Below are 12,160 nucleotides of genomic sequence, written 5' to 3'. Positions count from 1 at the left end.
ATGTTCTATAGGTTGATGTCAAAAATCTAATAGAAAACTAAGAATTGGTTTGACCGTATGCTGATTGGTGAGGGTTCTCTACAACATAAACGTAATGATGCCTTTTTGGCTTACCCAATAGTTACTTTTGGAACACCTTTGATTAATTCCAATCCTTACAGTGCTTACAACTTTCATAGCATTATGAATTTTGTGATAAGTTTTGCACTAAGCTACAAAAAATAATAAATTATTGCCTTTTGAAACCTTTTGTTCAACCTTTGCAAATCCTAACATTGATTTTGCATTTATTTATTTATTATTTAATCATAAATCTAGTCATCTAGTGGGACCCACAAGCTTGGTGGCATCTTACTTGACAATGACTATATGACACATATGTTGCACATGTGGAGGTATTGTTGATGGGTGTTTCATGACCACACCAACACAAAATAATTTTTTGCCAATAGTCACTTTATCCTCTCTTGATCAAAATCTGATGTATGCTAAGATTGCAGGAAAATCATACATTGACTCCAAGGTTCCAACTGCTTACTAGCGACTTTACTGTGGATATAGACTTGTTTGATTGATGTTTGTTGGTAATCCAATGGGACTTACGTTTGGATCATTCCTTCACTTCTTTGTTGTTATTGGAGTTGAGAAAATACAACACCACGGGAGCCCAAATGATCTCTGCAAGCTGAAAAACCTGTTACAAGAAGCAAGGAAGCAAATCACAGAAGAAAGAAATACATAGAAAATATGCTAAAAAGAGAGAGCTCAATATTCACAAAATGTAATGTAATAATCCTCCTTGTTACAATGAAAAGAATGAACTTAACCTTCAATAGGTCAAGAAACCCTAAAAGGGAAAACCTAGGTTTGCACATAATTATTAATAAAATAATTAATTATTATGCACCTAAAGTTAGCTTAAGTGTAAAAGAGATAAAGGGAACTTAAATAATTAAACAAATATTGTTTAATTAATCAAGTGAATACCCGAATACTCTAACAGTTGTGGCAAGAACTTCATCCTCGAATATAGCAATTATGTGATGCTTCTGCTTCAAATGAACTAAACTGGGGTTTAGGAAGACTAAGCTAAATCTAAGAACTTGACAGATAACAATGATTCAACTGAGATCGACCACACTTTACTTCGCCACTTTTAGACAACCTCATAAATCGGGCGCAATCTTCAGAGCTTGTGCTTATAAGATTTTAAACCATTAATGAACACCATCAAAGAACAATGTTGATCCAATAATCCAAATTAAGAACGTGCACATAAAATAGCTCAGTCCAACCTTGCATTCCTTTTAGAAATCATCTATTAGCAAAGGGTATGAGCATATTGATCTCACCACAAAGCAATACAATCTATCTCATTCATCTAAATGCTTGAAATAAATCTAAACTAAGTGAGGAAGTTGAAACCATGCAAGTTAAGAAATAACACATATGAACACCATCAAATAATAATGTATAACTTATCGCAACAATTTCATACAAACCTCCCTGCTAAACAAATGAAGGGGTGACCCCCTTTTATAGGCCTCCAAGAGGAAAATGGACGGTCGAGATTACAAACCAATCAATGGCTAAGATTGAACATGCAAAACCCCAATTAGGGTTTGACTAAAGATTCCCAACCATGATGCCAAGTAGTGGGAATAAACATTAATGAGGAATCACGCCACTATCTATTAATTACCCTTTGTTCCCAAAAATGGTGTCCATAATGCATTAAATACACTACATTCAAAATCGTCCATCATGCATTCAATGAGCCACTAATTCCTTGAATGTGCCAACCACTGTGCAATTAATCAACCACTACTTGGTCAAATATTCCCTAGTAATAAATGTGCCACCATGCCTTCGTGTAATTAATAGATTCTCGTCCAAAAATGGACAACCATTATCTCATTCATTTATGGTCAATGCAATGAATTTAGTGATGATGACCTCTAGCTCTCATATGGAGACACTTGGCATAGTCTCTGGTTTGAATTCCAGCAATGAAATATCCTCTTCACACTTGGAGATTTTCCTACCTTGGAAGAATTGTAACAATTTTTCCACTTTAGAAGGAATTCTACGAGAGAGAAAATCTTTCTAGAGAGATTTTTATCTCGAAGGAATTGTCTTGTGTTCTCGTGCATACCTTGTCCTGGAGAAAGATTTTCTGTCAATTGACCATTTTTTCCCATGTCTAAGAAATTTCGTCCTAAAGGAAGGAATTCCCAACATTTTTAGCCAATTTTTAAGTGTTTCCAAGAATTATGTCTTGAAGAATGAAATTTTCAACACTTACCCAATTTTTCATTGTTTCCAATAATTTTGTCTTGAAGAAAGGAATTTTCTACACTTAGTCAATTTTTCATTATTTCCAAGAATTTTGTCCCGAAGTAAGGTTTTCCAACACTTAGCCAATTTTTCATTGTTTCTAAGAATTTTGTCTTGAAGAAAGGAATTTCCAACACTTAGCCAATTTTTCATTGTTTTCAAGAATTTGTCCTGAAGGAAGGAATTTTCAACACTTAGCCAATTTTTCATTGTTTCAAAGAATTTTGTCCTAAAGGAAGGAATTTCTAACACTTAGCCAATTTTTCATTGTTTCCAAGTATTCTGGAAATTATCGCTTAGGCTCAATTTTGTTGTGGTGAAGGAATTTTGTCTTGGAAGGAAAATCCTCCTTGATTAGATTCTAGCGCTCTTCGTCTTCCTTGGGCACATTTTTAATGAGGTGAAGGAATTTTATGAAACCTAGAAATTCCTCCTTCATTGGATTCTGGAACTCTCCACTTGTCCTAAAGTGCATTTCTAGTGTAGTGGAGGAATTTCCTTCAAGAGGAAAATTCCTCCTCAACTTGGTTTTGGCGCCCAACTCTATCCTTGAAAGCATATCGAGTGGAGGGAAAGAATTTAAACTTTGAACTTTTTCCTCCTTGTCCTTGAATTCCATGTTTTGTTTTGTCCTTGGGCACATTTTGAAGGTGGTGAAGGATTTCTTTGTTATTGACATTTTCCTCCTAGACCATGTTTCTACATTTTCTTCTCGTCATGGAGCGCATTTGCTAGGAAGTGGAGGAATTCTAGAAAATTAGACTTTTCTTCCTTAATGTCATTTTGGTGCCCATTCCTTTCCTAGAGCACATTTTCTACATGGTGAAGGAATTTTTATGTGGAGGAAAATTCCTCATTAACCTTATTTTGGCGCCCAACCTTGACCTTGATTCTACGTTGCTCGTGAGGAAGGAATTTCTTCATGCCTTAGCCAAATTTCACGTTTTCCAAGGCCTTGTGCATATTTTGATTAAGTGAAGGAATTTGAGAAAAAATAGAAAATTCTTCCATATACTGATTTCCAACCTTACCTCTGTCTTTGAACACATTTCAACTAAGGAGGAATTTTGCCTAGGTTGAGTTTTCCTTCATGGCCTTGATTTTGCACCCATCTCCTGCCTTGGAGCACATTTGAAAGGGGGTGAAGGAATTTGGTTGGAGAAGGAAAATCCTCCTCAACCTCATTTTGGCACTCCATCTCTACCTTGGGTGCATTTTTGGTAGGGAAGAGGAATTTTGGTTGGATGGAAGAATTCCTCCTTAATGCCACTTTAGTGCTCTTCCACTCTCCTTGAGCTCCATTCCACCGTGGAGAAGGAAACTTTGACTTTTTTGAAATTCCTCTTCTTCAAGTTTCTAGCGTTCTTCTCCTGGCTTGGGCACAATTTCCATCTGGTGAAGGAATTTTTGACTTAGAAGGAAATTCCTCCCGCTCATGCATTTGGTGCCCCTCTTCAATTTTGGGCGGATTTTCCTTAGTTAGGAGGAAACTTGAAAAAATGTGCTTTTCCTCCACTTCTTCATTCCGACGCCTATCTCCACATTTGAAGTGCATTTTGATCAGGATGGAGGAATTTTTTGAGACTTAACAATTCTTTTCTAACTTCCACCTTTCCAGATTTGGATGCCATTTTAGAAATGAGGACAATTTCTCTTGCCTTAGAAGGATTTTCATACTTTTTCCACTTTAGGAAAGAATTCCAGACTTAACCATTTTTCTGATCATCTTCCTGCTTTTTTCAACTTTTCGGATTTGGACTTGGATTTTCAAGAATGCTCTGCCATCAATGTCTTGACCATTGCCTGAGATAGACCTACCAAATATAGACTTACTAAAAATAGTAAGTACTTCCAAAGATCAAATTTGGGCAAACTGGGATAGGGTGACACTAAAAATAAACTTACTAAAAATAGTAAGTTTGTTTAAATGCAAAATTAAGCCAATTTGGGACATAGTGAAACTTACTAAAAATAGTAAGTGCTCTGAATTCACTCAAATTTCACTAGTAGCTTCCTTGAAGGGTTCTAACTTCATTGCAACATTCAGATTTTCCAAAACCCTAAGAAGATGACCTCAAATCTAAGTCTAAAGGGCAAAACCCCTTAAATAGACAAGACAAGCTCCAGACCTAGTCAAATTCGCTCAAAACACTTGTAAACTTGATCAAAATTTACAAAAACACTCGCAAACCTAGGGAGACCGAAGGGATTGCTACGAAAAGACCCAAAGAACCACAACCAAAAGACCAAGAGGACCAAAAAACTAGGGGGAGGGGGGGCATTTGCAATGGGACAATGTGTGAAAAGGTCACAACAGGTAGGCATCCCACTTTGAGGATTTTGCGAAGTGTTAGCTTATGATGGATTCTATGACATATTGGACAAGTGGCAAGAGATACTTTTTGCATGGAGAAGGTGGGTGTCCAATTTGGGTTATGACGATTTGTAAGAGAATAAGCTAATATTAGTCATTTATGACGGATTTTCTTACAAGTGTAAGTGTTCTAAGTTATGATAGTTGTAAGATGCGTAAGAGAATTTGGCATACCTCCAAATAGTAAATTTTGGGTGCCCAACTTAGGAGTTTTGAATGGAAAGTCATTTGGAGGTGTACATGTGTCATTTGCATGTTTTTTGGTGGACAAAAAATAGGGCTAAATGCTTTGGACAACCCCATCTTGCTTCATCTAGAAGCTTCCTTGTTGTATTTCTCTATAAAAGGTGGTCTTGGAGAGTATTAGTCATATTGTGTATTGTAGGTGAAGTGCTATGGTGGTGAAATTAATCCAGATTGTGGGTTGTTAGTTGTAGACTCATGTTGGAGAAGCTAAGTGCTCATATTGTATTGTAAGATTTTGTTTACTAGAATACAGAATATTGTGCTTTTGGAGTGTGGAGTTTTTCACCCAAAAGGGATTTCCCCACGATATAGCTTGTGTTCATTGTGTTTATCTTTATGCATGCTTATTATCTACTTGTGAATGTATTTTTTATTTTGTAATAGAAAATTTGTAAAAAAAAAAAATTGCACCATCCCCCATTAGATTAGTGTTATGAAACATTATTTGCACCTTAGCTTCCTTTCAATTGGTATTAGAGCTTGACCAGTTTTGGTTCCATTGTTGGGTAATGACTTTTGTGTACTAATCTCAGTTTGAGTGAGCTTTTTCAGAGTATTTTCTTAATCTTGTTGCAGGAAGATACAAGCACATCTACAAAAGTTGATATGAAGTAGTTTAATGGTAGCAACTTCGAATTTTGCAAGTTGAAAATGGAAGATATGCTCATGGATAGAGATCGATGGCTTGCAATATTTGGAACAAAACTTTAGACCACGATGCAATATGTTTGGGATTCGATGGGTCGAAAAGCTAAGGGCCTCATAAGGCTTTGTTTAGCAGACTTCATTTTGTTGAATGTCCACAAAGAGAAGACTGAGAAAGATCATAGGAAGAAGCTTGGAGATGTTTATCAAACTAAATCCCCGTTAAACAAGATTTTTCTAAGAAAGAAGATGTATTCTCTTAAGATGGGAGATGGAGGATCCATTGTTGATCATCTCAATGCATTATGATTGTTGCTAGTTCTGTTCTATTGGTGACAAGATCAAGGAGGATTATTGCATTGCTTCTGTTGCGTTTCTTGTCTGACTCATGGGACCACCTTGTTATGGCTATTGGGAGTACAACCACCAAGTTCAAGATGGATGAGGTAGTAGCATCGTTACTTTCTGAAGAGATGTGATCGAAGACTTCTGAGTAAACTAAGGAGGCTCTTGTGATTCGTGGTAGATCATAAGAGAAAGGAAAGAAGGACAAGAAAGACAAAAGAGGCAGATCCAAATCATGTGGGAGATCTAAGTCTCTTGGAAAATCCAAGGCAAAGTGCTAGAATTGCGGCAAAACTGGTCACTTCCATAAAGAATGTGAGGAGAAAAAGAAGAAGAGACCCTCCGATTCGGATTTGGATAAATCCTCTCACAATGATGGTGAAGCATTTGTCGCAACCTTGGCAACACATGCATCAAAAGATGTATGGTTGATAGATTCAAATGCATCTTCTCACATGACCTCACATCGGGGTTGGTTTTCAAAGTATGAAGAATATGATGATGGGAAGGCGTATCTTGGTGATGACTCTCATCATAAATTTGTTGGTCCTAGAGGAGTTTGTTGCAAGGTTGATTAGAATGAGTTGCTTATGTGTTGTCATTTATCTCAACATGCTTTGGTTGTCATTAGTGACTGATTGGTATAAGTGTTGTGGAGTATTCTGTCTAGTTGTGTTGAGTAATTTGCTTCGAATATCTTCTATATTGCATATCTATTCGTGTGGTTTGGACATGTTAAGCTATGATTGGAGATGTTATATTCTGGATGTGGTGCTCCGGATTGTTGTGATGAGGAAGTTGTGTTTACCAATATGATTGATAGTGTTTCTGTGTGAATGCATGATCCATATTTCTCCATGTTATGGTTTCTAGCATTACATTTTTGGAGTTATGCTATTAATGTCCTTAGCTTCATTCTATTCAATTGGCACAAGTGTGTGGGCTTCAGAAGCATAATTTTCAAGTTTAAAGGTGTTTACTATAGGTTTGGTTGACCTCGAGTGTCTACACTTTACTTTGTTGCTCTGATGATTATGGACTTTTGCATAATGTGTTTGATAATTGTTTTGGTCCTAATTAAGAATTGTTATGGTCCACTTTACATTCTTTTCTACCAAAAGAATGTTTAGTGTCGACCTAATTTGAATTGTGTTCAGTTAAGTTGCTTAGTCGACCTTGGGAGATTTTGCATATGTGAGGATGATATATATAGTGATTCTTGGATCTTGTGAATGATGTATGTATGAATGAAGGAAAGTGAAATGCAATGAAGGTGTATGAAAGAGGATCTATCTTCCCGACTATTTGATAGTTGATGAGAAGTGTTGAATAGTGTGAGATTTCATGTGTTAGCTATCAGAAGCAGTGAGCAAAATATATCTACAAATCTTGTGATTGCAGAAGTGCATCTATGGTGGATTCTTTCTCTTTTATTCTTCTTCATTCTAACAATGAGTCCTCCAGTAGTGAGCCTCTTCTTTCTTTCTCTCGGGCAATGAGATTTTCTTTATAAAAATCACCTTAACTAGTGTCACACTAACATGTGTTCATATATTGAGAATAGATTCTTAGTGGTTTTCCCCTAACAAGGTTTTCCACATAAAATTTGGTGTCTCATTCTGTATGGTGCGTTTGATGTTTCATGTTCATATCTTTCTATGATTATTTGCTAAAGTTAAATTATTGTATATCTGATTTAGGTAATAGATTTTAAGATTTTATACAATTGAGTCACCCCCCCCCCCCCCCCCCCCCGCTTCAGTTGTCTTGTGCATTGGTATATTCAACATATTTGATTAGATTCCCTAATTGTAAAATTTGGTGTCTCATTCTATATGGTGTGTTTGATGTTTCATGTTCATATCTTTCTATGATTATTTGCTAAAGTTAAATTATTGTATATCTGATTTAGGTAATAGATTTTAAGATTTTATACAACTGATTCACCCCCCCCCACCCCCCCTTCAGTTGTCTTGTGCATTGGTATATTCAACCTATTTGATTAGATTCCCTAATTGCAAAGTAAAGGGGATTGATGGTGTACAATGTTCATCCCAAGTTTGGCATGGAATCTACTCTCTATGAGTGGAGTGATATGGGTGTGCAGGTTGTTTTCTTGTAAGGTGGATACAAAATGACTAGAGGTTCTATGGTGCTTGCTAAGGGTGTTCAGATAGGAATCTTGTATAAGTTGGATGCGTGCACTGTATAGTGCAATAGTGCTTATGTGGAGTCCAAGAAAAGGGCTCTAGATTCTTCATCTTCACCATCAAACCGAGATATGAAGAGGATTGTTGCTTCTACATCTGATGATCATGCTTTTTGGGTACCTAAGAGTGCCAATGTTTTGGAGATGAAACTCTCAATGAAGAAGACAATGTTATGGCACCAAAGACATGTCACATTGGTGAGAAGGGTCTCAAAATCCTAAAAAATAAATGCCTCGTAGAGGGGCTTGATGATTGTAATCTTGAGTTCGATTTCTATGAACACTGCATCTATGGTAAACAAAAGTGTGTTCAGTTTTACTCTAGTTCTCACAAATCTTTTGGGTTGTTGGACTTGATACATTCTATATTTTGGGTCTTGTTAATGTTCCTTCAATTTCAAAATATTGTATTTTGTTTCATTCATTGATGACTACAATAGAAGGACATTTTTTTTTCTCATAAGTAAATCTCAAGTCATTAGTCGATTTAAGGAATTTGAGGCTCTTGTTGAGAATCGGACTAGAAGAAAGATTAAGTGTTTGAGGACTAACAATGGTGGTGAGTTTTTCTCGGCAGGTTCTATAAGGACCATGGGATTGAGAGGCATAAGACAACTCCATACACCCCTTAGTAAAATGGAGTTGTAGAGAGGATGAACAAGATATTGATGGAGAGGGCTAGGAGTGTGCTTAGTGGTGTTGGCCTCGAACAAAAATTTTGGGCTAAAATTGTAGCCATTGCTTGCTATTTGGTAAACCGATCTCATGCATCAATACTTGTTGATAAGGCACCTATGGAGGTGTGGTGAGGAAATAATCCTTTAATGAGACATCTCAGAGATTTGGTTGTGAAGCTTATTCTCATGTTGTGAGTGAAAAGAGATCTAAGCTGGAGAACAAGGACATGAAGTGCATCTTTATGAGCTATGGTGTCGGTGTAAAAGGATACAAACTTTGGGATCCAATGACAAAGAAGGTTCTTTATAGCATAAGTGTTATTTTCAAAGAGATGAAACCTTCCACTATTGAGCTATAGCCTAAGAAAGAGGAGAAATATAATAAGGAGGTAGTTCAAATTCCTTCTACCCCTGAGAAAGAAGAACTACGATATCTTGGTGGACTCGATGATGAGGAGAGCTCTAGTAGCTCTAAAAGTTCAGAAGAAAATGAAGATCCTCATCCTCAGCCTTTGAGGAGGTCTACTTGTGATAGGTGGCAACCTGGTAGATATGGATATTCACTAGAAAGGTTTGGATATTCATTGTTAGAGTAGTTTTTTCTTTGATTGCTAACATTGATGAGCCTAGGACTATTAGAGAGGCTATGGGTATGTAGGATGCAAATTCATAAATGGAAGCCATGAATGATGAGATGACATCTTTGAAGAACAATACTTGGGATTTGGTACCTTTTCTTGAAGGATGTAAGCCTGTGGGATACGAATGGGTGTTCAAGGAAAATTTAGGTCCTGATGGTAGTTTTCAGAAGCATAAAGCATGGTTGCTCGCGAAGGGGTATTCCCAAGTTGAGGGAATAGGTTATGGTGAGATTTTCTCTCCTGTTGCAAAGTTGACATCCATTTGATTCTTGTTATCATTTGCTACAGTTCATGATTGGGAAATTGAGTAAATGGATGTGAAGACAACATTCCTTCATGGTGATTTGGAGAAAGAGATTTATGTCATAGGCAGAGAATTTTGTAGTGAAAGGTAAAGAAAGTTTGGTTTGCAAGTTGAAAAAGTGTTTGTATGATTTGAAACAATCTCCTAGGATGTGGTACCAGTAGTTTGGTACCTATGTGTTGAGTTTGGTATTTCAGAGGTCTAAATATGATCTTTGTGTTTACTTTAAGACTGATAAAGGTCGCATTCACATTATTGCATTATATGTGGATGATATGTTATTGATTTTTGACTTAAAGTCTCAGTTGTCAGCATAGTTTGAGATGAAATATTTAAGCGCAACTAGGTACATTCTGGGGATGGAGATCATAAGAGACAAATCTTATAGAAAGATTTGGTTAAGCCAGAGTAAAAATGTGAATTCTTTGCTGGAGAGATTCAGCATGACAACTTGTAGATCCATGATAGTTCCTATTGCATTGGAATGAAGTTATTTGTAGAGGATTATCTAAAATCTCCTTTTTTGGGTGGAGGTATATGCAAGTGCGGTTGGCAGTCTCATGTATGTTATGGTCTGTACAAGACCAAACCTTGCCCAAGTAGTGGGATTCGTAAGTCGGTATATGGCTAATCCTAGACTGGTGCATTGGGATACAATTAAGCAAGTGTTCAGATATTTGAGGGGTACATCCGCATATTCCTTGTGCTATCATGGTTATCCTACTAGACCTTGGCATTCTATGAATATTTGTGGATATGTGGATTCAAATTGGGCATTTTGACATTAACAGTAGAAGATCCACTAGTGGTTATGTCTTCACCATGAATGGCGGTGTTATTAGTTGGATGAGTAAGCGGCAAGTTGTAGTCGCTTTGTCCACAACAGAAGTAGTATATGATAGCTACTCATGCTTGTAAGGAATACATTTGTCTTAGACAGTTGTGTTCAGATATTGGGTTTGATGTAGGATTGATTACTATATGTTGTGATAGTAAGAGTGCAATTTGCTTAGCAAAGAATCTGACTTTCCATGTCATAATAAAGCACATCGATGTTCAGTTTCATTTTGTTCAAGATATGGTAGAGGATGGGAAGGTAAAATTGGAGAAGGTTAACACTATGACGAATGTTGCAAATACATTGACGAAACTAGTGAGCACAGAGAATTTTAGATGGTTTTCTAGCTCTATGGGCCTCTCGGTCCCCTACAATTGATCTATGGGCTATTCGAAAGGTCTTCGACAAGTGGAGAATGTTGAGATTAAGGTGTCTCAACCTTTGCAAATCTTAACATTGTTTTTGCAGTTATTTATTTATTATTTGCCTACAAATGTCTAGTCATCTAGTGAGATCTAAAGGCTTGGTGGCATCCTACTTGACAATAACTATATGACACACATGTTGCACATGTGGAGGTAGGCATTCCACTTTGAGGATCTTGAAAAGTGTCAACCTATGACAAGTTCTATTGGACAAGTGGTTGGAGATACCTTTTGCATGGAGAGGGTCGGTGCCCAAGTTGGGTTATGACAAGTTGTAAGAGAATAAGCAAATATAAGTCATTTATGATGGATTCTCTTACAGTTGTAAGTGTTGTGAGTTATGATGGTTGTAAGATGCATAAGAGCATCTTAACTTCAAATAGTAAATTTTTGGTGCCCAACTTAGGAGGTTTGAATGGAGAGTCATTTGGAGGTGTACATGTGTCATTTACATGTTTTTTGGTGGCCCAAAAATAAGGCTAAATGCTTTGCACAACCCTATCTTCTTACTTCATCTAGAAGATTCCTTTGTTGTTTTATTTCTCTATAAAAGGTAGCCTTGGAGAGTATTAGTCATATTGTGTATTGCAAGTGAAGTGTTATGGTGTCAGAATCAAACTATATTGTGGGTTGTTAGTTGTAGACTCATGTTGAAGAAGCTAAGTGTTGATATTGTATTGTAAGAGTTTGTTATTGAAATACAAAGTATTGTGCTTTTGAAGTGTGGGGTTTTTCACTTGAAAGGGTTTTCCCCATGATATATGTTGTGTTAATTGTGTATATCTTTATGCGTGCTATTATCTACTTGTGAATGTGTTTCTAATTTTGTAAAAGAAGATTTGTAAAGAAAATTGGCACTATCTCCCCCCTTAGATTAGCATTAAGAAGTGTTTTCCGCATCGCAACTTCCTTTCATTTATGTCATTCATTGCAATGATTTGGAGTAGAATGCTTGAAAAATGTGGATGTACATAATTGAAGTCTATTCTTTAATACTTTGTATGCCTGATAATATTTGTAAAGAAGTTTCTGACTCTAAACGATTGACATCAAGAAATTATCCTTGACGTTCAACATAACACTACTTCTATTATTTGAGATGTCCAAACACAAGCCTTT

The sequence above is a fragment of the Cryptomeria japonica genome, chromosome 3, assembly GCF_030272615.1.
Source record: "Cryptomeria japonica chromosome 3, Sugi_1.0, whole genome shotgun sequence".
In the NCBI taxonomy this organism is placed as follows: domain Eukaryota; kingdom Viridiplantae; phylum Streptophyta; class Pinopsida; order Cupressales; family Cupressaceae; genus Cryptomeria; species Cryptomeria japonica.
Note: the sequence above shows the minus strand (reverse complement) of the source record.